At 46.3% G+C, this 26,424-nt stretch overlaps 1 long non-coding RNA gene across 1 annotated transcript in view; it reads right to left on the bottom strand.

Annotated features, from left to right (window-relative positions):
- Nucleotides 1-25,855, bottom strand: part of LOC309539653 — an 80,451-nt gene extending 54,596 nt beyond the window's left edge. Inside the window, exon 1 of the long non-coding RNA XR_014222915.1 lies at nt 25,612-25,855. This is a non-coding gene — a long non-coding RNA (uncharacterized lncRNA). The remainder of the gene's footprint in view (nt 1-25,611) is intronic.
- Between the last annotated feature and the right edge of the window lie 569 nt (nt 25,856-26,424).

Below are 26,424 nucleotides of genomic sequence, written 5' to 3'. Positions count from 1 at the left end.
TCTTTCTGTAAAAAATAAATAAATATTTAAATCAAGTCTTACTGACTAGTGATTTAAATCGTGATTTAAATCAATTTGATTTAAATCAAATCCACCCTGCAGGAGGCCAAGACAAAGGGGAAGATCTCGATAATCTGGAGACTCTATTAGCCAAGAGGAAAACCAAGATTGGTTGTTTTATTATATTTCTCTGCCACTTTTCATTCAAATGAACCCCAAAGCAGCTTACAAACAATAAATAACAATAAGATGTCAGAACATAATAGAACACCACAAACGCAGCATTAGTCACACGGAAGGATTAACAATTCATCGGCGAAACAGTTGCAATCTATAAAGCACTGCTAGCAAAGCAGCAACTAAACGATAAGCTAAAAATCACCAATAAAACAAATGTCATATTCTATGATTAACAGATCAATGCAGCATTCATTCTCTATAAAGCAATATTGACAGCATTTAACAAAACAGCAATCGAGAGATGAACTAAGCACTGCTGAGTTCATCCGCACCCCCCCCCCCATGACTCCTAATATTTTGCTCTTTTCAGCTCATTAAAACACACATGTGCACATAATGGCAATGAATGCCAAAATGGGAGGCAGGCAAGCAAGCAAGGAATCAGGGCTGGGTTATTGCAGAAGAGAAAAGAAGAGGAGGAGGGAACAGGAAAGCAAACAAGGCAGGATGTTGGAGATAAGGCAAGGCCTCACAGCTGCAGGTGCCCCAACACAGTCATCAAACCATCAGACTGCTTCATCTCTGCTTTCTCAGGACAATGTAAGACTCAGGGATGTCAACACACCAAGCCCTGCCCCTTACCCTGCAAAGTAATTTCCTACCTACCTCTCCCAGGTGGAGGCAAACCATAATTTAACCTTTCATCTGTGCACAAGGCTGCGTACTTGCACTCCAAATTGGTATGATTTGGGGGGTGGGGTTGCACACATAGCAAATTATGCTTTTCTTCTTTTTTTAAAAAAGAGATATTCCGCATAGCTGTCAACCTTCCCTTTTTTTGCGGGAAATTCCCTTATTCCAGCGCCGTTTCCCGCTGCTTCCTGCTGCTATCCCAGATTGTTAGATATCCCATAGACTGTCCCTGGGACAGGTGAGACTGCTGATTCCTTATTTTCAAATCTGAAAGTTGACAGCAATGATCTTCTGCCTTGAAAACCTGGGTCCTTGTCACCCACAACAAGGCATGCATGAGCAAGGCCACCCGTACTCCGTGCCAGAGAGAACTCGCCTCCTCAGATGAGGAAAAATCAGCCCTGAGCTCAGAGGGTTCCTTTTAAACAAGATTAGATCCCCGAGGTAGCAAGGAGAAAGAACAGGCCGCCTTGTTCCGAACTGCCTTCGTTCCAAAATCCTTCTGCTCTTCCTGCAAAGACGCTTTCAGTCCCCCATGCATTTTCCTGTTTCTTGCAGGCAAACTGCCAGCTGTGTCAACAGCTTTCTCCAGAACACTTGCATCAGGGCTGTCCAAACTTAAGGAGAGGCCATTTCCCAACCCCCAACCCCTAAAAATGTTGTTATGAGAGATATTGCCTGTCTGCCTGTCACACAGAAAGCTTGTCCATTTTGGGGGCTCAATCCAGCCCGTCAGTCAGTTTAATCTGGCCCCTGTGGCAGTTTATTTCCTGGGGTCAACAATTTTGGCTGACTCTTTAGTCGGCCCTCATGGCCCTTCACTTCATCAAATCTGGACCTCACTGAAAAAAAGTTAGGACACCACTGGCATAGAGGAATGACTCTGTGTGGCTCCAAGACGTGCATTTAAAAAGGCTTAATCCAGCCTAGTCCCCAAACCGCTAATTAGCACAGCACACCCAGTTATATTTTATCAGATTTTCAAAAGTTTAACATACGCATTCCAATATGTAATATTTTTTTTTCCTTTTTGCCAACTTCCCACCTCATTTTCCATGGTGTTTTTTTTATTTCTCCCCCTTTGCTGTGCTTCTTTCATTCTTTCTTCTTTCTCTAATGCCGTAACAACAATGCAACTGTCTCTCATTCCTTCTGCTGCTCAGAGTTCAAATCCTGCTCACCAGTTCATCGCAGCACACCGATCAAACCTATACCCCAATGCCTCCAAATTTCACTGAGCTCCTTGAGAATGAAGATTAAAAATGTGGGTCAGTGGGGAAAGATGGCCAAATACAAACACAGTGTTACCTCGGGTTACATACGCTTCAGGTTACGTACGCTTCAGGTTACAGACTCCACTAACCCAGAAATAGTACCTCGGGTTAAGAACTTTGCTTCAGGATGAGAACAGAAATCATGCTCCGGCGGCACGGCAGCAGCGGGAGGCTCCATTAGCTAAAGTGGTGCTTCAGGTTAAGAACAGTTTCAGGTTAAGAACGGACCTCCAGAACGAATTAAGTACTTAACCCAAGGTACCACTGTAAAGTCACTGGCAGGAGAGGGGGGGTGGAGAGAGAGTGAGGGAAGAGCCGGGGTGGGGGGGGAGGTAAGAAAGTCACATTTTTTTTCAGCCAAGGAAAGCGCATGGTGCTCATCTTGCATGAGTAAGCAGGGAACAGAGAGAGCAAAGAACAACTGTGCATTTCAGGATTATGACTCAGAGATTTCTCTTCCATACACAAAGCACGCCTTTCCCTCGCTGTGATTCACTTCGGAGAATTGGATTAGGGTTCCTCTCCGCCCCAGCAGCCATGGCCCGGATCCATCAGGATGCAGCCTGTATAATCTTTTCAAGTTTCCTCCAGAAACGGAAGGCCCGTTTCACAGAGTTGCCCTCCAATGAAGACGGGAGCCTGCCAGGAATTAACTTATACAAACACAGCTTTTTCATTCCCTCTCTCTCTCTCTGGTCAGCCATCCACAAACAAACAGTCATGAGTCTGCCCATCCTCAGTCCACAAAAATAGTAGGAAAACCCCGTGGGATCCATGTGACTGACCTTTGGGGCAGCAGCAAAAAAGGCAAACACATGCTCCCCCCCCCCTTTAAAAAAAGAAAAGGCAGAAACGCCAACATCTCCAGTGAGTGAGATCATCCTCACAGGAATAGAAGACTATTAATAGCTTAGGGGAGGCTAGCAATTATTTCATGCAAAATCAGGCGCTGGGAGAAAGTGATTACAAGACAGGCATGGGTGCTGATTTATCAGAAAGGAGAGAAATACTTCCTGGCCAAGCAGAATGGGATCTTTTTTTTTCCCCATCAGGGAATAGCAGAGGCTGAAAGGCAAGCTGGCTGTCTTCCTCATCTTGCAACGTCCACTGAACCTGCAATCATCTGCTCCATACAAAGGCTGGGAAGCAGTACCTGTCTGGTCGCCTGCAGGGGAGCAAAAATCTCCTCCAAGTGACCAGGGGCACAGCTGAGACAAGAGCTCTCTCTGTGTCAGAGAGGTCCAGCGCCGAGGGCCTTCTGGCGATTCCCTCACTGCGAGAAGTGAAGCTATAGGGAACCAGGCAAAGGGCCTTTTCAGTAGTGGCACCGTCCCATCAGATGTCAAGGAAATAAACAACTATCTGACTTTTAGAAGACATCTGAAGGCAACCCTGTTTAGGGAAGTTTTTAATGTTTGATGTTTTATCGCTTTTTTACTATTATCATTAATATTCTGTTGGGAGCTGCCCAGAGAGGCTGGGGAAACCCAGCCAGATGAGTGGGGTATAAATAATAATTTTTTATTATTATTATTATTATTATTATTATTATTATTATTATTATTATTACTCCAACTCCTATCATCTCTGATCACCAGCTCTGCTCGCTGGGGCTGATGAATTTCAGCAACAAGGGGACCACAGGTTCCACACAGAGGACAAAATTGGGGTTCAAGATGGTCTAAACAGATTGGAGAACCGGGCCCCAAACTTACAGAATGAATTTCAACAGGGACGCACAAAGATGGGGGGGGGACCTGGATTGCCAGAATCTCACCAGGGTCCTCCTTACTCTTCTTCAAACAGCGGTTTTGCCTTATTGCTTTTGCACAGACACCACACACAAACACACCCTCTGGCCATGGAGTGGAGAAAGGGAGGAAAATAATATATTTGCCAAAGAAGCTCCTCACTCCTACTCGCAACATTCCCCAAGAAATCCCTTATCAAGAAGGAACTGGCTTAACTGTTTAGTTCCCAAGGCAGCATACCACAAGGATACTGACAAGCCTAAAGGCTCTGGCCAGCTATGCTTCAGGCAACTTGCCGTTATCACAGAAATCTGAAAAGATATGATCCCCAAAACCAATTGCTGGAAACCAGGGGAAAGAAAAGTGTTGCTGTTTCATGTTCTCCACCCTGGTCTGCCAATTGGATATTAGGATGCTGGCCTAGATGTGACCCTGGCCTGATCCTGCAAGCACTTCTTGTTTAGTCGTGTCCGACTCTTCGTGACCCCATGGACCAGAGCACGCCAGGCACTCCTGTCTTCCACTGCCTCCCGCAGTTTGGTCAAACTCATGCTGGTAGCTTCGAGAACACTGTCAAACCATCTCATCCTCTGTAGTCCCCTTCTCCTTGTGCCCTCCATCTTTCCCAACATCAGGGTCTTTTCCAGGGAGTCTTCTCTTCTCATGAGGTGGCCAAAGTATTGGAGCCTCAACTTCAGGATCTGTCCTTTCAGTGAGCACTCAGGGCTGATTTCCTTCAGAATGGAGAGGTTTGATCTTCTTGCAGTCCATGGGACTCTCAAGAGTCTCCTCCAGCAAGCACTTCTTATGTTCCCAATATTACTCAGAAGAGCAAAATCACGGCACATGCCAAAGCGTTGTCGGGATCTGGAGAGGGCCGGGACAAAAGCTTTTTGCCACTGAGATCATTGTTTGCAGGGCTTCCGTGTTTTGTCCCTCCCTTTGGGAAGCTCTCTTTGGCATCACGGTGCTATTTTAAGCTGTGCCGCCTAATTCATTTATTTTTTAAGAGACAAGGCAGGAATGCAAGCCGGTTTACTGGAACCCCTACCATGGAAGACTTCTCTACGTGAGCAAAGATTAAAAAACCGAGCACGCAAAACTGCTTTTACGAGGGGAGGAGGGTTCATTATCAGGAGGACCAGAAATATCCTCCCCGAAGGCATACGGTTCTGCTTTGTTTTCCGGCTCTATAGGAAAGACAGTACAAGATTTCCAGTTCAATAAGCTGCATGAGAGCAGGCTTAGCCGCCCAAGTCCGGCAAGGCGGCTGTTTACTGTAAAAATGATGAACTGGCAGCCAAGGCAATCCGCCTGCTGATAGTAATTAGGGGTTGGTGCATTTGGAACTGCATTTACACAGTTTTTCCGCAGCTCCAAGGAACATGCAATATGAGAATTTGGCAATTATTAGAACTACAGAAAGAGAGAAAAATCAAAACAAACGAGGCTAGGCCGAGGCAGCAGGAGCCAAATTCAAGCCAAATCACTGCCAAGAAAAGAAATAAAAAATTTGAGATTCCTGCATTTCCGGGGGTTGGTCTAGATGATCCCTTGCGATCCCTTTCCAACTCCACAATTCTGTGATTCTAGGATCCGAGGCTTGTATGGGGAAGAAGAAGCTTCACAGTCTAATCTTTAAACATTGTAAGAGGCTCCAGAGATTTGAGTGAAGGAAAAACAACTTAGCTACTGTGGGCACATCTGCAGACCACCCATTTAAAAGCGCTTTTAACAGCCGCGCCTTCCCCCACTGTAATTCCCAGAGTGGTTTAACGATCGATCCCTCTTCCCAGGGAACTCTGGGAATTGTAGATCTGCGAAGGGAATTGGGGCTTCCTAGCAACTCTCAGTATACGTAAAACTGCATTGCTCAGGATTCTTTAGGGGGGAGACCATGACTGTTAAAAGCAGTACAACAGTACTTTAAATATACTGTGTGGATGTGGCCTGTAATCGGAAATGTAAGATCTAGGTTAGATTACTGCAATGCATCATACGTGGGGCTGCCTCTGGAGACAGTTCGGAAACTTCAGCTGGTGCAGAATTGAGCAGCCAGCTTGCTCGCTAGGGGAAGATGGTTTGAGCGTATAGCACCAATCCTGGTCCAACTGCGCTGGCTGCCAATTAGTTTCCGGGCCCACTTCAAAGTGCTGGTTTTGACTTATAAAGCCTTAAACGGCTCAGGACCGGAATACCTGGGCACCACAGTTCAAGAAGGACACTGACCAACTGGAACGTGTCCAGAGGAGGGCAACCAAAATGGTCCAAGGCCTGGAAACGATGCCTTATGAGGAACGGCTAAGGGAGCTGGGCATGTTTAGCCTGGAGAAGAGGAGGTTAAGGGGTGATATGATAGCCATGTTCAAATATATAAAAGGATGTCACATAGAGGAGGGAGAAAGGTTGTTTTCTGCTGCTCCAGAGAAGCGGACATGGAGCAATGGATCCAAACTGCAAGAAAGAAGATTCCACCTAAACATTCGGAAGAACTTCCTGACAGTAAGAGCTGTTTGACAGTGGAATTTGCTGCCAAGGAGTGTGGTGGAGTCTCCTCCTTTGGAGGTCTTTAAGCAGAGGCTTGACAACCACATGTCAGGAGTGCTCTGATGGTGTTTCTTGCTTGGCAGGGGGTTGGACTCGATGGCCCTTGTGGTCTACTCCAATTCTAGGATTCTATTCTATGATTCTACTTCAAGGTCCGCCTCTTTACATATGAACCGACCCAGACCCTGAGATCATCTTCTGAGACCCTTCTTCGTTTGCCTCCTCGAGAGAGATCCAGAAGGTGGCAACATTAGACAGGGCCTTTTCCGCGGTGACTCCCTGATTGTGGAATGCTCTCCCCAGGGAGCCTCGCCTGGCCTTGTGCTGATTGAACATTATACGGCTTTTTCAATGTGTTTATGGACTTTGTGGATATTTAAGTTATAATTAGAAAAATCTGAATAATTATTCATAAAGGAAACAGTTTATAAGAAGTAAATAAGGAGGCCAGATACAGGATAAATGAAGTCTCTTATTTGGTTGTTTGTGTTGTACGTTATGCTCACTGTATGTTCACATTTAATGAGGGTGGATTTGTGTATTGGGGGTGGGGGGTTATGTTATGTAGTAAATAAAATTCCAATAATTTTTTTTCTTACGTGTTTATGGGATACAGTTTATTGGTTTGTTTTTGTTATTGCTTTATTAGTTATTTCTCAGTTTGTATTTTTATGTCGTGAACCATGCTGGGATCTTCGGATGAAGTGCGACATTGAAATTTAAAATAATAATAATAATATATATGAAGGTAGCCCTATATAGGGAAGTTTTTAAATGCTTCAAGTTTACTGTGTTTGATGCTTTTGTTTGTTGGAAGCCGTCCAGAATGGCTGGGGCAACCCAATGAGATGGGTGGCATATTGTTGTTGTTGTTGTTGTGTTTGGATTGGCCAGGCTTTGTATATATATATATATATATGCAGGTTTTGGTGTCTTCGGAACTCAAACACCAGATTCTGCTCTGTTCCAGTAACAAGAAGCCGAAAGCACCAGCCTGAAGATGACGAGTGAGACCTCGTCGAAACGTCGCACAGACACCCCGACTCTTACACGGGAAGACACCCGAAGACACCAAAACCTGCATTCCTGTACCCGTGAAAATCTACGAAAGCATATATATATATATATATATATATATACACAAATACTGGTTGGTGCTTTAAGTCGTTGCTTACCATCTTGTTGGCTGCCGTGCAGAGATTACTGCAAAGCCTAAGAGAAACCCTTGGAAGCAAAAGCTGCTCTTTCAAAACCAAAGCCAAATATAGATATTGGTGTTTTTCTCCCCCGCCGGGCAGCGGAAGGGGCGCAGGATAAAATCTGCCAACTTCTGGCCCTGGAATTGAGCGCTTCTTGTTGCTAGGCCAAAGGGGACGGTGCGGCAACCCAAACTAACCGCAGCTGGATCTGCACACTCCGCAATAATTATTCAGCTAAATCACAAGGCCCTCTTCTGTTCTTCGCAACCCAACATTTGGCTGCCTCGTCTTTTCCACGCACACTCGCTGCCAGGCAAGGGAGATAGAAGACAAGCCCACCCCCCTGCCAGCCCAGAAATTGGGGGGGGGGGAGGAAAGCTGCTACAGAAGCCAGAGAATGGCAGCCTAGCATGTAATTACTCTGAACAGGAAAAATAACCTCCCTCTCAGTAGGCTTTCCAGTTCAAGAACAAAATCACCACGAAAGGGAGGGGGGAGAGGGGGGGCAAAACCACAAAATTCCCTGGGTCCTCTTTTTACTTCAGTAGTCTATAATGTTTAAAAGCAGCAGAGGGCTTTAAAAAATCAAATCAACAGTGCTAACAGCGTTCGTTTTGTCCTGAAGTTTTTGCAGGAAATAGCTGCCCTCTCAGCCCCTGTCACAATACAAGCCCAGGGAGCTGCAAGTTACCAGTTTGGATGATTGATCCATATAGCTTAGTACTGTCTGCACTGATTGGCAGCAGCGCTCCACGCAGGGCTCTCTCCCCCTGCAACCTGGGCCTGTCAGGGGATTGAGCCCGAGGGTTTCTGCATTCAAAGCAAGACCCTTCCTCAGACACTCAAGAACTGCCGTAAGGGCAGTAGCTAAAATGCAAGGATGAAGCACAGCACCCTGGTTTCCTGGAATACGGACCCAGAAAGCTCTCTTGAATTCCTGTTGCATTAAAAAAAGAGACTCTGTCCAGTCTCTTTCAACCCAACAAGCAGTTGAAAGGCTACTGACTTACTTTACAGCACTACTGGGAGGAGCGTTAAAAGGTAAAGGGACCACTGACCATTAGGTCCAGTCGTGGCCGACACTGGGGTTGCGGCGCTCTTCACGCTTTATTGGCCGAGGGAGCCGGCATACAGCTTCTGGGACATGTGGCCAGCATGACTAAGCCGCTTCTGGCGAACCAGAGCAGCTCACGGAAACGCCGTTTACCTTCCCGCTAGTAAGCGGTACCTATTTATCTACTTGCACTGGGGTGCTTTCGAACTGCTAGGTTGGCAGGAGCAGGGACTGAGCAACGGGAGCTCACCCCGTCGCAGGGATTCGAACCGCCGACCTTCTGATCAGCAAGTCCTAGGCTCTGTGGTTTAACCCACAGCGCCAGCCGCGTCCCTGGGAGGAGCATTAGTAAAGGTAAAGGTACCCCTGCCCGTACGGGCCAGTCGTGTCCGACTCTGGGGTTGCACGCCCATCTCGCTTAAGAGGCCGGGGGCCAGCGCTGTCCGGAGACACTTCCGGGTCACGTGCCCAGCGTGACAAGCTGCATCTGGCGAGCCAGTGCAGCACACGGAAACGCCATTTACCTTCCCGCTAGGAAGCGGTCCCAATTTATCTACTTGCACCCGGTATTAAGCCATGCCTAATCTGTTATGGCAACCTCTTTCAAGTGGGAGAGCATGAGATTAATAACACCAGGGTCGTGGGTTCGAATCCTACCCTCGGCAAAATATTCTTGCACTGCAAGGGAGTTGGACTAGACGGCCCCGGGAATTATTCTATGATTCCAAGCATGCTTAAGAACACAGTAAGTTGTTTTATGCAGAGTCAGACCATTGGTCTATCGAGCAGCTGGCCAGCTTTTCAAGCAGGGGACATTCCCAGCCCTACCTGGGACTCTGGGGGTTAAACCTAGGAATTATCGAATTTTAGAGCAGGAAGGCACCCTGAGGGTCATCTAGTCCAACCCCCCTGCAATGCAGGAATCTCAGCTCAAGCATCCATGACAGATGGCAATCCAACCTCTGCTTCAAAATCTCCAACGGAGGAGAATCCACCACTTCCCGAGGGAGTTCCTTGATTTCAAATCAGTTTATTTCAAACATTTCTCTTTTGCCTCTCAATCACAAGGTTGTCTGAGCTGGCTAATGATGGTGATGTTGAAATTTTGCCAAATCTCTAGCTTTTTAGGTTTCAGCATTTATTGCTCCCACACTCTCAAGTCACAACCGTATTGTCTCGAACAGGCACAGGCAAACTCAGCCCGCCAGATGTTTTGGGACTACAACTCCCATCATTCCTAGCTAACAGAACCAGCGGTCAGGGATGATGGGAGTTGTAGTCCCAAAACATCTGGAGGGCCGAGTTTGCCTATGCCTGGTCTAGAAACTTGAGGCACTAAAAATAAAAAGTGATTTCCGAATGCTGTGTCCCTGAGCTGCAGCCCTTGCTTTTAGCACCTGAGCTAGGAATTCAGCCTAACTCAAACTCCGAACAGGCACTTGGATACTGCCCCTGAGAAGTACTAGCAGCAGCAGGAGTCAAAAAAGCATTTTAAGCAATCGGCAAGCAAATGAAGGACCGGCTGATGCACAGCCTGAAGTTGCCAGATAACCCCTAATTTTAAGGCGACATATCCCCATTATTCACATGGGCGACAGAAGCTGTGCATAACAGAACAGACCTTTCTTTCAGAACATCCCAGCCCTGTAGCAATCAAGGGAACCGGCCTCAGCGCCAGTGTGTCCCTTCTCCTGGAACCTCTGGCTCGGAAATCCCATTTACCGGCGTTTAAACATGACAATAAACGGTCTTGGCACCTGGAATGCCAGGTGGGGAGGATACATCCAGTCCATCGTTTTAAGAACAGAGGCTTCCAGCAACTGTGAGAGAAATGGTTCTATTTGCACTTAATATAAGCAGGGGAAAGAATAGTTTCCCTTTTCTCTTTAGGAAGAAGATCTGGGTGGCTGTTGTTTTCTCATGCCCATCACCCTTTAAACAGCAAAGAAGCAAAACCTTCGGAAGAGCCAAAGCCATTTAAAAAAAGCAAAAAGCGAAGCATGCAATTTATTCAGTGTTCAACTTAGATGACCTGGAAGATTCATGGTCTGAGGGAGGCAGGAGCAGAGCTCATTTCGCGCCAAACATCGGTGGACGCAGCTGCCAGCGCCGTGAACTTGGAATAAGCACTCTTCCCCGACATGGAAATAGCCTCAGTGGGCACCAGTTTCCTGGAAAAATGCTGTTTGGCTGAAGCGAGCCAAGAGTTTAGCTCTCTCTCTCTCTCTCTCTCTCCATCCTGCAAAGCTCGCAGAGAAAGCCAATGCCGGCTACATAACAAACGCTGGAGAATCCATCTTCAGGTTTGCACCCTTAAAAAAGCCTCCTACGATCTTCAGTGCCACAAGGAAGCAGCCACGTTTGTGCACAACGAATAAGCCCGGCCGCCTGCAGATCCCTGCAGAAGCTAGCAGGCCTTCTGCAAGGTCTATATAAAGGGCCTGACCCAAGGTGACTTCAGAGACTGTCTCCATTTCAAGCAGGGAGTCAAAACACGGGAAGGATTTGGACTATCATCCCATCACTAAGATCCTCTACCTCCCCAAAGATGCACCAAGGCTGCTATTAAACACCCTTGCAAGATGAGAGCAGCAACATGGCTGAAAATGTGGTGCTTTGCCCCAATTTCCTTGAACTCACTGGCACCTCTAATATGAGGACCCCTCCATTGATAGCTCAGGCAGCAGAGAATTAGATTCTTAATCTCAATATTGTGGGTTCGAGCCCCACTTTGGGTGAAAGACAACAACAACAACAACAATAATAATAAAATATTTATACCCCGCCCTCCCCAGCCAAGATTGGGCTCAGGGCAGCTAACACCAAATATAAAAACAATTGATTGAAATACAGCTTTAAAAAACAAGATTAAAATACAACATTAAAACATTAAAATGCAGCCTCATTTCAGGGGGAACGCAATCAAAAAAAATTGGGGGGAGGAAAACGTCAAGTCTTCACTAAGGCTAACTATCCAGACTGGTCCTACATGGGCCAGAAAAAGGCCAGGGAAGTCCCCAAATAGGAGTTCTAACACAGAAGGAGAAAGGAGTTGTCCTCTTGATCCCTTCCAACTCAACAAGTCTGAGATTCCAATGTTGTGTTTTCCCCATCCCTGTGGCCACCATTATGACAACAAGGAGATACTCAAGGTCACTGTAATATCAACAGCTTTCATTGTATTCAATCCCTGCCTTTATACCATTATGAAACTCAAACTGGTCTACAGAAGGGTCTCGGGTAATCATGAATGGATGGATTCATCCGTGGCAGAGTAAACTCCTAGCGACTTTTCTTAGGTCTGTGGTGAGGGTGAGTATCTGCAACACCCAGCCAGCCACAGAAACCACATCACAGTGTCTCTACAGAAGAGACAAGGGGGTCTTCTCCAACAGGCAAAAATGTGGGGCTCATTTAGTCACAGCTGTTAGGTAGTAGCTCTTCCTGAAAACTGAGCAAAGCAATTTGAGATGGGCTGGTAGTGAGGCTCGCAAGCAGGGCTGTGGAACTCCTTACAGTGGTACCTCGGGTTACATACGCTTCAGGTTACAGACTCCACTATCCCAGAAATTGTGCTTCAGGCTAAGAACTTTGCTTCAGGATGAGAACAGAAATCGTGCTCCGGCGGCGCAGCGGCGGCAGCAGGAGGCCCCATTAGCTAAAGTGGTGCTTCAGGTTAAGAACAGTTTCCGGTTAAGTACGGACCTCCGGAACAAATTAAGTACTTAACCCGAGGTACCAGGGTCGCTGCATTAATAGCTGAATCGCCCCTTCGGCCCAAATTCAAAGTGCTCCCTTTCTGAAGCAATTCCATTGGCGCCCGTCCATCTCGAGAGACAACAGAGTGCACCTCAAAGGAGCACCAAAGTGACCTCCGCAGGGAGCAAGCCTGGGCAATGCATATGAAGGTCCTATCCTGTCCTGCCCAGATGACAAGACTCGCTGATGTGGTCCAAAGGAAAGCAGAGCAATATGTTTGGCACCAGCTTGGCGCAGAGCTGTCAACCTTCCCTTTTTTGGGGGGGGGGGTTCCCTTACTCCTGCGCCGTTTCCCGGTGCTATCCTGGATTGTTAGATATCCCGTAGACTGTCCCCGGGACAGGTGAGGCTGCTGATCCCTTATTTTCATATCTGAAAGTTGACAGCTATGCCTTGGCTGCAGGAGTCGCTGGGAGGAGGCATACATGGCTCCATCCGAGCACCTTAGCGACTCCGCTGTGTAGGGATTACTCCTGAGCTTTTTCTTGCCCCAAAGATGTCCCTCAAGGCAGCAGAGGTTTAAGATAGCCCACATCTTACTGTTCTCTCACACCGCTTACACAGTAAATCTGTACCAACCCAATGTTGTTAGGTTTCAACTTAATTCTAAACCAGCTTGGGACCACTTTACAGTAAGGCGAGACACAAATACAGTGGTACCTTGGGTTGCAGACGCTTCAGGTTACAGACGCTTCAGGTTACAGACTCCGCTAACCCAGAAATAGTACCTCGGGTTAAGAACTTTGCTTCAGGATGAGAACAGAAATCGCGCGGCGGCAGCGGGTGGCCCCATTAGCTAAAGTGGTACCTCAGGTTAAGAACAGTTTCCGGTTAAGAACGGACCTCCAGAATGAATTAAGTTCTTAACCCAAGGTACCACTGTATACCACAAAGGAAACAAACAAGAATTGCCCCAAAACAAAAGCAAACAAATACTGGTATGTGTGGCATTGAGAGGTAAAGAGATCAAAATCCCTCCCTGCCCAGAGTGACAGAATTGAGGGGCGTCAATCTGGTACATGTCAACGACCCTTTCCTCCCCACCCTCAGTGGCCTGATGCAGAGTGTTCCTCAAGCCCGGGGGAAAAGTTATGGCCTGCAATTACATTAATGACATAATTACTTACAATTACACACCAGAAAGAACACACTAATTATCTATATAGCCTTCGTGGCTCATGCTGTACTCCCAACTCTCGCTCTCTTGCAAAGGACGAGAGGTTCACAGCTCCCAAAAAGAGAATGGCCTCATTAGAGACCCAAAGGACTCCTCTTCGCTGGAGTGGCTCATTTCTTTAACATCGGAAATGTTGATCTGGCTCTTAAGCTAGCAGTAGCAGGCGGTAGGCAGGAGAGGCAGATATCTCTGGCTTCTCTTTGTCCAAGGACCTAAGAGACATGGATGCTGATTTCTAAAGCAGGACTGGGCAGCACTGCCTTGTCATCAACCTCCCAAAAGCCATATAGCAGAGACAAAGCGCATGGAACAATGAACATCTATTTTTCACCTCAGTACAGCAGGCTAGCTTCGGCACAGACTTATGCAACCTTCTCCATTCCCCACTCAGAGAAGCAAGACACAGTGTTCGGAATTTGTCAGGCGCATTTTGCACCTGGCTATCAGCCACTTGCGACCGAGTGAAGATGCGCTAGGATGGCGCCTGACGTCACCACCATCTGGAGGTGCATGTCTGGGGAATCATGGGATAGTTTTCACACACCAACAACTCATCCCATAGCAATCCATCTGGGATATTTTATCTGCACAATCAGAACGAACCAGATAGATGGACTGTCCCTGGATCGAATGACATTTCTTCTTTCAGTTCTCAAAGTTCTTAACTCTAGCTCAAGGTTGTTGTCTGAACGAGCCAGACATTTAACTGAGAATCAGTCACAGTCTGCCCTTATTTGAAAAATAAGACTTTTTGAGCTGTCTAATGGCGACTAATAGGCATTCTCTTTTGGCAACTGTCATCCCCTGGTTTAAGGAGCCATTTGGCACCTAGCTTATACAGTCGTACCTTAGATCCCAAACGATTGTTCCAGCTTGCGAACGTTCTTTCGGAACCTGAACGTCCGACGGGGCTTCCGCAGCTTCTGATTGGCTGCAGGAGCTTCCCGCAGCCAATCAGAGGCCGTGATTTAGTTTTTGAACGTTTTGGAAGTTTTGGAAATTGAACGGATTTTCGGAACAGATTCCGTTCAACTTCCAAGTTGAGACTGTATATCTGAGTTTCTAACACTGAGCAAGAGGCATATTGTTAATTGTTTCCCTCAGTTTCTAATAATAAAAAGAGCAGGACTGCAACCACCATGGCTGATTTCTTGGGGGGTGGGTCCTTATTTAATCTTCCAGCAGAGAGAGAAAGATTGAGAGAGAGTTGTGTTTAAAAGAGAGACAACTCTGGGCAAAGGTGAAGGAGGCTCTGTGACTGAGGTCCTGCTATGACTCCTCAACAGCATGTTACACAAACATCTCCCTTTCCTTGCCAAGCCAGATTTCAACACAAGTCAGAGCTTCACATGCTTCTTTCCATCAGGGGAATGGGTCAGCACAGCCTTGGCTGCCGCCTTCTGTGTCCTCATTCACCTTCCTCACACTGCCCAGGCTAGAAGGAAGGAATTCTGCACAGAAAAATGGGGGGGGGGAAATAAAATCAAAAATCCCTTTAATATCCAACCATCTACCCTTGTGGTCCATTCCATCAAACAGCTGGATGTCTGTGAAGCTTCTGCGGATCCATTTTGACAAGCCACTATTCTGGCAAGCGGACGGGAACTCCGCTGCGGATCTGAAACTCATGGCTCTTCCACAAGCCAGTCCTGTGTCGCCGCTGTAAATAAAGCACACAGCATGGAACAGAGACACGCAGCGGGCCAACTGGGTGAGGCAAAAGAGGAGAGCTGGCCTGCCTTTGGCGTCTTGCACCAGTCAAGGACTGACAACCTGCGGGCACACTGACAAAGAAGACCAGTGTTAGAAATTCCCCAGGCGCCGGGCGCATTTTGTGACTGAGGAAAGTCCAACTGCAACCACATGGAGATCTCTGGAATGCCAGGATGGTGACTGACATCTCCATCTGGCTGGCCCCTCCAGCTTTCTTCAGCAGACAAGCCTATTTACTGCATTTATATCCACCTTTTCCTGCAAGGAGTACAGTGGTACCTCAGGTTAAGAACTTAATTCGTTCCAGAGGTCTGTTCTTAACCTGAAACTGTTCTTAACCTGAGGTACCACTTTAGCTAATGGGGCCTCCTGCTGCCGCCACACGATTTCTGTTCTCATCCTGAAGCAAAGTTCTTAACTTGAGGTAATATTTCTGGGTTAGCAGAGTCTGTAACCTGAAGTGTATGTAACCCGAGGGTACCACTGTACATGATTGACCCATCTCCTCAGTTAATCCCTACAACAACCCTGTGAGGAACCTTAAGAAACTTGTGACTGACCCCAAAGTCACCCAATGAGCTTCATGACTGAGTGGGAATTTGAACCCTGATCTCCCAGGTCCTAGTCCAACACTCTAACCACTACAGTGGTACCTTGGGTTAAGAACTTAATTCGTTCCGGAGGTCTGTTCTTAACCTGAAACTGTTCTTAACCCAAGGTACCACTTTAGCTAACAGGGCCTCCCGCTGCCACCGTGCGATTTCTGTTCTCATCCTGAAGCAAAGTTCTTAACCCGAGGTATTATTTCTGAGTTAGTGGAGTCTGTAACCTGAAGCATCTGTAACCTGAAGTGTCTGTAACCCGAGGTACCACTGTACACCCCCTTGGCTTCTTAGAGTACTTCTGCTATGGGGCAACTCTATAAATTAAGTAGGTAAACAAATATGGGGAGAAAGCAAAATTCACTTAGAGAAGGATCTGAAATATTTTCCTGGAAGCCTGAATTTGTTTTATTCGGGATTGTTTGATGTGATGTTTTAGTGTGTTGTAAACCACACTGAGAGTCCCTTGAGAGTCCCATGGACTGCAAGAAGATCAAACCTATCCATTCTTAAGGAAATCAGCCCTGAGTGCTCACTGGAAGGACAGATCCTGAAGCTGAGGCCCCAATTCTTTGGCCTCCTCATGAGAAGAGAAGACTCCCTGGAAAAGACCCTGATGTTGGGAAAGATGGAGGGCACAAGGAGAAGGGGACGACAGAGAACGAGATGGTTGGACAGTGTTCTCAAAGCTACCAACATGACAATGTAAAGACCCCTTCATCGTCTGTTTAACTCGTTGCTTGTTTTCCCTCTCTTTCTATTTTGTGGGATGAAGGTATTTGTTGGCATAGTATCTAATGAATTTTAATATTTTTAACTATTGTTGTGTTGATGTTTGTGTACAGGCATGGTCCTCACAATAAATGGATTTGTTGTTGTTGCTACCAGCATGAGTTTGACCAAGCTGCAGGAGGCAGTGGAAGACAGGAGTGCCTGGCGTGCTCTGGTCCATGGGGTCACAAAGAGTCAGACACGACTAAATGACTAAACAACAACAACAAACCACACTGAGATGTTTTCTTTAAAGTATAAAGCAGTATAGAAGTGATATAGAAAAAATCATAACAATAATAAGTCTCATGGGGGGAATGATGCCTAGATATTTTGTTGCGATGCCATTTGGCGATTTGTTTATTTGCCTGAGTTTCTAACATTGAACGCATTTCACAATCAAAACAATGCCAGAGCAACTTCCGCATAACATCCGAAGACAACAACAACACAATAGTAAACTGCAAAAGGCAACATTTCAGCTCTATAAATGTAACATGGTTACATCATACCTTCTGGCAACAGGAAAAATAACAAGGCAGGCTAATCGTTTTAGCTTTAACACCTCTCCCAAGCTATTGCTCACAGTCCCTTTCCTCCAGCACTTTATTATAAGGCTTCCAAAACTTTTTTCAAAGAGGGCCAGATTTGATGAAGTGAGCATGTGTGAGGGCCGACCAAAGTTGTTGATTATTTTTTTTTTAGGGTTGAAGTTTACCCCAGAGTTGTTGAGCTATTTTTTAGGCTTGAAGTTGCTGAGATTTTTTTTTTAGGATTTTGCCCCAGGACATATACTGCCACAGTAGGACCAGGTGCGCAGCCTGGGAGTCTTTTTGGACTCACAGCTGTCCATGGAGGTGCAGGTCAATTCTGTGTCCAGGCCAGCTGTTTACCAGCTCAATCTGGTACGCAGACTTAGACCCTGTCTGCCCGCAGACTGTCTCGCCAGAGTGGTGCATGCTCTAGTTATTTCTTGCTTGGATTACTGCAATGCGCTCTATGTGGGGCTACCTTTGAAGGTGACCCGGAAACTACAACTAATCCAGAATGCGGCAGCTAGACTGGTGACTGGGAATGGCCACCGAGACCATATAACACGTCTTGAAAGACCGACATTGGCTCCCAGTACGTTTCCGAGCACAACTCAAAGTGTTGGTGCTGACCTTTAAAGCCCTAAACAGCCTTGGCCCAGTATACCTAAAGGAGTGTCTCCACCACCTTTGTTCTGCCTGGAAACTGAGGTCCAAAGCCGAGGGCCTTCTGGCGGTACCCTCCCTGCAAGAAGTGAGGTTACAGGGAACCAGGCAGAGGGCCTTCTCGGTAGTGGCGCCCGCCCTGTGGAATGCCCTCCCACCAGATGTCAAAGAGATTAACAACGACCTGACATTCAGAAGACATCTGAAAATGTGTGACATTTTAATGTATTTTTAATCTTTGTTGGAAACCGCCCAGAGTGGCTGGGAAGACCCAGCCAGATGGGCGGGGTACAAATAATAAATTATTATTATTATTATTATTATTATTATTATTATTATCATCATCATCTTCATCTTCATCATCATCATCATCATCATTATAACATGGCAGGCTGTAGGTAACTATATAAATTCTTTTATAAATACAATTCAACATACCATATCAAAATATGTGCTTCTGTAGACCGACTTATCTCAGCTAAAGCATCCATGACAGATGGCCATCTTGCCATAGGATCACCACCATAGGCATAACAAGCCATTGGGGGGGGGGTTTACCCACCCTGGAAGAATGGCAAATGAAGGTGATGGACTACATGGAACTGGCGGAAATGACTGGCAGAATCCGAGACCAGGGAGAAGAGTCGGTGAAAGAAGATTTGAAGAAATTTAAAGACTATTTACAGAAATACTGTAAAATTAATGAATGTTAGAATGATGTCAGAATGAAGTTAAGTGGTTTAAGCAGTAATGTTTTAAAGGTGTATGAAAAATGGATTATTAATAGGTGAGAATTCAAAGTTATATTATATTAAGTTAAAGGATTAAGATAAAAACAAAGAGGGAAAGAAATTGCTGAATCAACTAACTAAATTGGAATACAAAAAAGGGAGGCGTGAGGAGGTCAGGGAAGCAAGGATATGAATATATGACATGGAAAGATTGATGTGTTTTCTTTTTAAATGTTTTTTATCTTTTTTCTGTACTTTGTATTTTTCTTTTTTCTTTTTATTTTTCTCTTTTTTATTCTTTTCTCTTATGTAATTTTTTTTCCTTTGAAAACTTAATAAATATCATATTAAAAAACAACAACAAGCATTTGGGGGAAAACCCCAACAGAATGGTTTCAGAAAGAGAGCACTTTGGATTTGGGCTGAAGGATAGATGCGACCATTTTTCATGCAGCGGCTCTGGCCTTTAAATAAAGTTGGTGGTTTGAGCCCAACCAGAGATGGGTGTGGGCAGGATTCCTACATCTTTGGGGTCATTTCCAACTCTACAATTCTATGTTTCTATTATTCTGCTAGGTTTGCACAGTCTACCTTTTGCCCAATCCAAACAAATTATTAACAGAGGCTGTGGCCAGATTTCTCTTTCTGGCTGCAAAACTACGCAAGGAAATATCCCCCCGGTTAAACTTATCCTGTTTGGCCGCCGTTCTCATACATCACAATTTTAATCTGTTTACGTCATTTATGTTTTTCAACTCACTCTTCACAGCCACATTTTAAGGTTTCATGTTGTGCAACTTATTTCAGATACCCCTGGTAATTTTGTATCCTTTATGTATTACAACCGAATTTAACGTATCTTCTATGTTATGATTTTACTTATACAGTTTCATTTTGTCTATGACTACATAGCAAACCATCTGTAATCTGTACTAGGCTTATAAATAACCACTCACACATGAAGAGCAGGAATGGTCTCCAGGCATGCTGAACTTTAAATTGGGTCAAAATGGGTCATTGCTTTTATTTCAATCCATTGTTGTGATTTCTCCGGAAGGCTGATTAATCTGCCATCAACATTTGACCGTTATGTAGTCAGAGACAGGGCCTTCTCAGTGATGGCACCTGGACTCTGGAATTCTCTCTGTTAGGAAGTGAACCACTTCTGGAAAGTGAAAACTGCCTTGTTTCTTCTGTTAGCCTTTCAACACTGAATTATATTATTTCCTTTCATCTATCCTTTCTTTTTTTAAAAAAATGTTGATGCTGGCTATCTTACATTTTCCTTGTTTTGGTATGATTTCTTTCTTTAAAAAAGTAGGGGCTGTACGTATTTGCCCTGCAAACTGCTCTGGTAGAGTTTTTAACCAAACCCCACCACATACAATATTAAGAAATGAAGGGAAAAAAAAAAAAAGACAAACCATAAATCAGTAATTGTAAAGGGACCCCTGACCATTTGCTCCAGTCATGGCCAACTCTGGAGTTGCGCCCCTCATCTTGCTTTATTGGCCGAGGGAGCCGGCGTACAGCTTCCGGGTCATGTGGCCAGCATGACTAAGCCGCTTCTGGCGCACCAGAGCAGCGCACAGAAACGCCGTTTACCTTCCCACCGGAGCGGTACCTATTTATCTACTTGCACTTTGAGGTGCTTTCAAACTGCTAGGTGGCCAGGAGGAGGGACCAAGCAATGGGAGCTCACCCCATCAGGGGGATTTGAACCGCCGACCTTCTGATCGGCAAATCCCGTGTCCCTCCATAAATCAGTAAAAGGTAAAGGTAAAGGTACCCCTGCCCGAACGGGCCAGTCTTGACAGACTCTGGGGTTTCTGCGCCCATCTCACTCAAGAGGCCGGGGGCCAGCGCTGTCCAGAGACACTTCCGGGTCACGTGGCCAGCGTGACAAATCTGCATCTGTCAGTAGAGATCACCAAATCCTGACTGGCCTCAGTACACAGCCCAAACTGGTTCTCACCATGACCCTAGATTCAATGCTGAATCTAGGTATGCTCTGCATGGGAGTTTGGGGGAGGATGGAAGAGGGATACAAGCAAAGACCCTTAGACAGTCCCCTCTTCCACCTCTCCAAAGCCCTGCTGCCAACTTGCTTGCCTTCTCCCCCTGTGCTCAAACCGGCAGTGAGGTGTAGTGGTTAAAGGTGCCAGACTAGTTCCTGCGAGAGACCGGGGCTCAAACCTTACTCAGTCAAAATGATCACTGGAGCCACTCACTGTATCTTAGACTACCTCACAGGGTTGTTGTGAGGAGAAAATGGAGAGGCTGAGAAGCAGGGAAAGCTTGAACTCCTTGGGAGAAAAGATGGAATATAAATGTAATAATTAACAGCTAAAAAATGCCCAGAGGGAAATCGTGCATGGGGCAGCCTGAAGGAGCGTCTCCACCCCCATCGTTCTGCCCGGACACCAAAGTCCACTGCCAAGGTCCAGTAAGAGCTGTTCGACAGTGGAATTTGCTGCCAAGGAGTGTGGTGGAGTCTCCTACTTTGGAGGTCTTTAAGCAGAGGCTTGACAACCATATGTCAGGAGTGCTCTGATGGTGTTTCCTGCTTGGCAGGGGGTTGGACTCGATGGCCCTTGTGGTCTCTTCCAACTCTATGATTCTATGATTCTGGCGGTTCCCTCACTGCAAGAAGCCAAGTTACAGGAAACCAGGGAGAGGGCCTTCTCGGTAGTGGCACTCGCCCTGTGGAACGCCCTCCCACCAGATGTCAAGGAGAACAACTACCAGACTTTTAGAAGACATCTGAAGGCAGCCCTGTTTAGGGAAGCTTTTAATGTTTTAATGTTTAATAGACTATTGTATTTTAATACAGTGGTTCCTCTGGTTGCAAACGGGATCCGTTCCGGAGTCCCGTTCGCATCCTGAAGCGAACACAACCCGCGTTCACTGCTTCCGCACATGCGCACGATGGCATTTTGAGCATCTGCACATGCGCGAGCAGCAAAACCCAGAAGTAACGCGCGAGCGTCTGCACATGCGCGAGCAGCAAAACCCAGAAGTATTACTTCCAGGTCACGGCGGAGCACAACCCGAAAATACGCATCCTGAAGCTACTTCAACCCGAGGTATGACTGTATTCTGTTGAAAGCCACCCAGAGTGGCTGGGGAAACCAGGGTAGGCAGGGTATAAATAATAAATTATTGTATTATTATTATTATTATTATTATTATTATTATTATTATCCATAAGAAGCAACACCAACAAGAAAGACCATGGTGAGTGTGGAAGGGCTCCCTTGCAGAGGTGTGGGCCTCAGCAGTTGCCCAAATATTCCTGCCCCCCTTATGGAACTCTCCATCCCTGAAATAAGCAGGAACGGCCCAGTCTGCTTTTGCTCCAAAGCCATCCTGCAGGATTCACAGAACAGGCATCTTATAGTTGCTAGGAAACCAGAGGATGCAATTTCTAACCACCTTTAGACTGTGCTCTATTCCACAGGATGGTCAACATTACATAGCCAGGCATACCAGCAGCACCTGTCACCAATGGACAGGTAAGAGAATGGACAGGGCAGGAGGGGCTGCTATAAGACACGGTTTGCATTAAAGGTAAAGGGACCCCTGACCATTAGGTCCAGTCGTGACCGACTCTGGGGTTGCGGCGCTCATCTCGCTTTATTGGCCGAGGGAGCCTGCGTACAGCTGGTCATGTGACCAGCATGACTAAGCCACTTCTGGTGAACCAGAGCAGCGCACGGAAACACCGTTTACCTTCCCGCTGGAGCGGTACCTATTTATCTACTTGCACTTTGATGCTTTCAGACTGCTAGGTTGGCAGGAGATGGTTTGCATTACAACCCTGCAAAATCCTTACAGTACAGTGGATCCATTCTGCAGCCCCATTCGCATCCCGAACAGAACGCAAGACGCGATAGCACGTCTGCGCATGTTGCGTTTCGCCACTACCACGCATGACATCATTTTGAGTGTCTGTGCATGCGCAAGCAGCGAAACCCGGAAGTAAAGCGCTCCGTTACTTCCGGGTTGCCGCGGAGCGCAACTCAGCCACTCTCAACCCGAAGCGCATTCAACTTGAAGTATGACTGTAGTAGAAGAGAGCCTCAGGAGCAGTCACAAATTAGGGGAGGAATGGACTGAAGACAAACATGAATTTGGCAATTTGATTCACAGAGACGCCACCTTTGCAGGAGGACATCAAATCATGGTTCCGTATCACAACCAGGAAGAGAAACCAACACAATTTGGAAATTAAAATTGCCAGTCAGAATGGGCAAGGAAGGAGGCGCTGGATTAAGCTGGCCTTGTTTACGTACTCAATTCACATCAGGCCAGAAAAAGCGTTTTCTACACAAACGAGGTAGGATTTTTTTTTTTTATACGAGCTTGCAACGCAGAGGCGGCCACTGGAATAGGGTTAAATGACAGCTAGTGACACAGCCCAGCGTTCAGGTCTACACAAACACAAAACCTAGGTTTTACTGGTGGAAACTAAACATAAGAGAGACCAAGATTCAAATCCCTGCAAAATTATGAAGCTCCATGGGAGGCAAATCACGATTCGACCTCACAAGGCTGCTGCAAGCATAAAATACATATACAAGCATCCTTGACTTTCAGGGGGAAATGTGGGATCATACCATTCCTACACAAGAGAAGATGAGCGCAAGAAGGAAAATAAATCGGAAAAGAAAGCTTTGCATGAGGCCGGAGGAAAATACTCAGGACGTCTGTTGCCATTTTGGTCACAGAGCAGTTTGGTGTGAGGAGGATGGGGCAAATCTTCCATTTTGTATTACGACAATCAGAGAACATAATCAACAAAACCACAAGACTTTGACATACAATTTCAGAGGGATGTAGGAATTCAAAACGTTCATATTTTAAAAGACTGCACTCCCCTCCTCAAAGTGTCACAGACCACTAGAACTACTTTGAAATCCTTCCCTCCAAATATATCGATGTAAAGGACGCATATTTTTACAGCGCAACCTTACTCCCTGAATTCAAAGGGGGCTTACTCCCAAGTTAAGTTATATTTGCAGTAAATAAAATTAGTGCTTAAAAAATAAGCGCCTACAGGATGGCAGCCATAAAATGATTACAAAAAAAGGAAATGCTTCTGTCACAGGAGTTGCTGAATGACTAATTCTGTGGCTAATAAATATGGGCCAGCATAAACATGTCCCAACTTGTCAATCTGAAGTCGTTTTTAAGAGGTGTCACTGCAGACAAAATCATCATAATCCTTTCCCTACCTTAATTATCAAGGGTTTCCCTCCGATGCCATTTTGAGTTCGATCTTCAACTATGCTTTTGTCTTTTAATGTTTGGTTTAAAAACAACAACACAGAAATGTCAAAATAAAAATTGAAAATGTGACCTGTTATTTGCACAGGCAAGATTTTCCTTTTTTTATTTTACTTCTGGTTCTTAAGGATGGAAGACTACGCAGGGTACAATCCTATACACGCCTACCAATGTCTGTCAAACCAGATTGGATCCAGAAGTCATTGATTTTAACAGGAGTGGAGTTAGCCACGACTAATTTCTTGGATTGCTTTCAACGGGACCTGAAGTGTAGCAAACTTAGCCTGGATCCAAACCATAGCGTTCAATGGAGTTTGGTCCGAAGAAATCAGGCATAGGATTGCAGCCTAAAGAAAACAAAAAAATTAACTGTTCGCTTTATTCTCAAGTGATTTTGGGTCAAACAAAACGCCCAGGCATTTTAAAAAATGGTTATTTACAGCCTCTCGAATTCTGCCTGATATAGCTGCTGCATTATTTGGTATGGACATGTGTAATTTTTAATATGTATTTATATACAGTAAGACTCTGTTCCTGGAAAGTGTACAGGCGAAGGAGGCTTGCAGATATTTTAATTAAATAAAAATAATAAATACACAAATCTCTTTGCAGTAAAGATGCAGTTCATTGCACGAGGAGGGGGTGAGCTAGATGACTTTAAGGCCTATGTCAGAAGGAGAAAATCCTTGTATTGTGTCTTTGGGGTTCTATTTTTTTTTTGGGGGGGTCTCGATTCAAGGTGGGGAGGCAGAGAGAGGAGGGAAAACATCACAGTCGACAAACGTGGCTGCACGATGGAAGCCCTAGAAACATCTCCAAGATTGCATCCGAAACTGTACTTTGGACCAAGGCAGAAGTGTTTGTTCCTATGGACGTGCGCGCGTGCACATCGGAAAAAAGATGACGGCCCCGATCCTGCTGGAAGCAAAAACCCGTCCGAGTTTCCCCTGCGGTGAAGGGTGGGCTACAGACAGAGGGAGAAAGAGAGAGGAGAAGGAGATCCAAGTACACGATAAAGTTGCCCGATTCCAAAAGTAAAACACAACAGAAAAACGAGTTTTCCGGGCATCTCGCTAGCGCATATATGGAAAAGGGGGAGAATAGTCATAATATGCACAAGGCCAGGAGCCGGAGATCTATATGTGGGGGGGGGGGGAGGAAATGGAGGGGAGGATGGGCAAAGAAAGCAAGACGTGCCATTTCCCCATCCCTCTTCGAGGGTCCCCGATTTCTTTATTGATTTCGCCAGCACGGCTCTTTTCTTTGCGCGCTTCCAGCCATCGTGGCCGTGGGTCTCTCTCTCTCTCTGCATCCCTGTCCCTTTCTTTTAAACGTGCCATTTAAAACACACACACATATATATAGTTAGCTAAAGAGCTTTGGAGGAGGGAAGGGGGCGCGTGGGGTGGGGGCCAAATACGGGAGAGAGATATAAATATAGCACGGAGCAAGCCCTCTCCCCCCCCCCTCGCTTCTTGCACGCACAAAAAAGCACGCGGCGCGATTGCCAGACGCGGCCACCTGCAAACTTCTCGCTCGGTTTGTTTAGAAAGCAAAGCCCCATTAAATGACAAGGAAAAAGAACGCGGGGAGGGGAGGTTTTCACTCTCTCTCCCCCCCCCATCCCGCATGCATCTGCAGCAACCTCCCCTCCCCCACCGCAAGCCTGACTTACCACGCATCTTTTTTCCCCCAGGCCACGCAAGTCTCCTTTTCTCCCCAAACAGATCCTCGAAGCGTTTTGCAAAGTTGCTGGCCGTTTCCGGCCGCGGCTGCCCCTTTCCTTAGATGTGCATGTGTGTTTCCAAAAAAACAGAATATAAATCCGATGCACATATAAAATGCAAAAAAATCAAGAGCCGAGCGGGGAGGGGGGGGCAGCAGCGCAGGTCGCTGCCGCTCCGAGCTCGGCGGCTCGCTGCCCATGTGCTCGACGGAGCACGCGCTCCGCGCTCGCCTGAATGGAACGTTGTGCAGGCAGGAGGACCTGTGACGTCACGGCCCCCAGCAGCTGATCCAGCCCCGTTGGCTGCGCTGCTGCTGCGCTTCGACAGACGCTCTGCAAGGGAGCTTGGGTTGCTTTTAGCGCTAGCAGAGCTTTGCATTCGCCTATATACATTGCGTAATGGAAATCGGAGAGAGAGGGAGACGAGCACGCGCGCAAACGTCTGCAGTTGCTGACTTTTATTTATTTATTTGTTGACTGGCTGACTTCTTTTCCGTTACCCACTCCTAACCAGGGCCGGATTTAGGTTGGATGAGGCCCTAAGCTACTGAAGGTAATGGGGCCCTTTATATGTCCAGCTGTCCTTTGTCAACAACAAATTGTCACTAAATGCTATATGGTAATTTATGGACCTAATAGGTATCTAAAGCCATTTGCACATGTTGCCGTGCAACCAGTCTATGCAGAATGTAGGCACCCTATACAGTGGTACCTCTGGATGTGAATGTAAGACGCGTCTGCGCGTGCGCGGGTCACGTTTCG

This window comes from Podarcis vaucheri (assembly GCF_965113315.1).
Source record: "Podarcis vaucheri genome assembly, chromosome: 8".
NCBI lineage: Eukaryota > Metazoa > Chordata > Lepidosauria > Squamata > Lacertidae > Podarcis > Podarcis vaucheri.
Note: the sequence above shows the minus strand (reverse complement) of the source record. Positions and strands in the feature narration are given on the sequence as shown.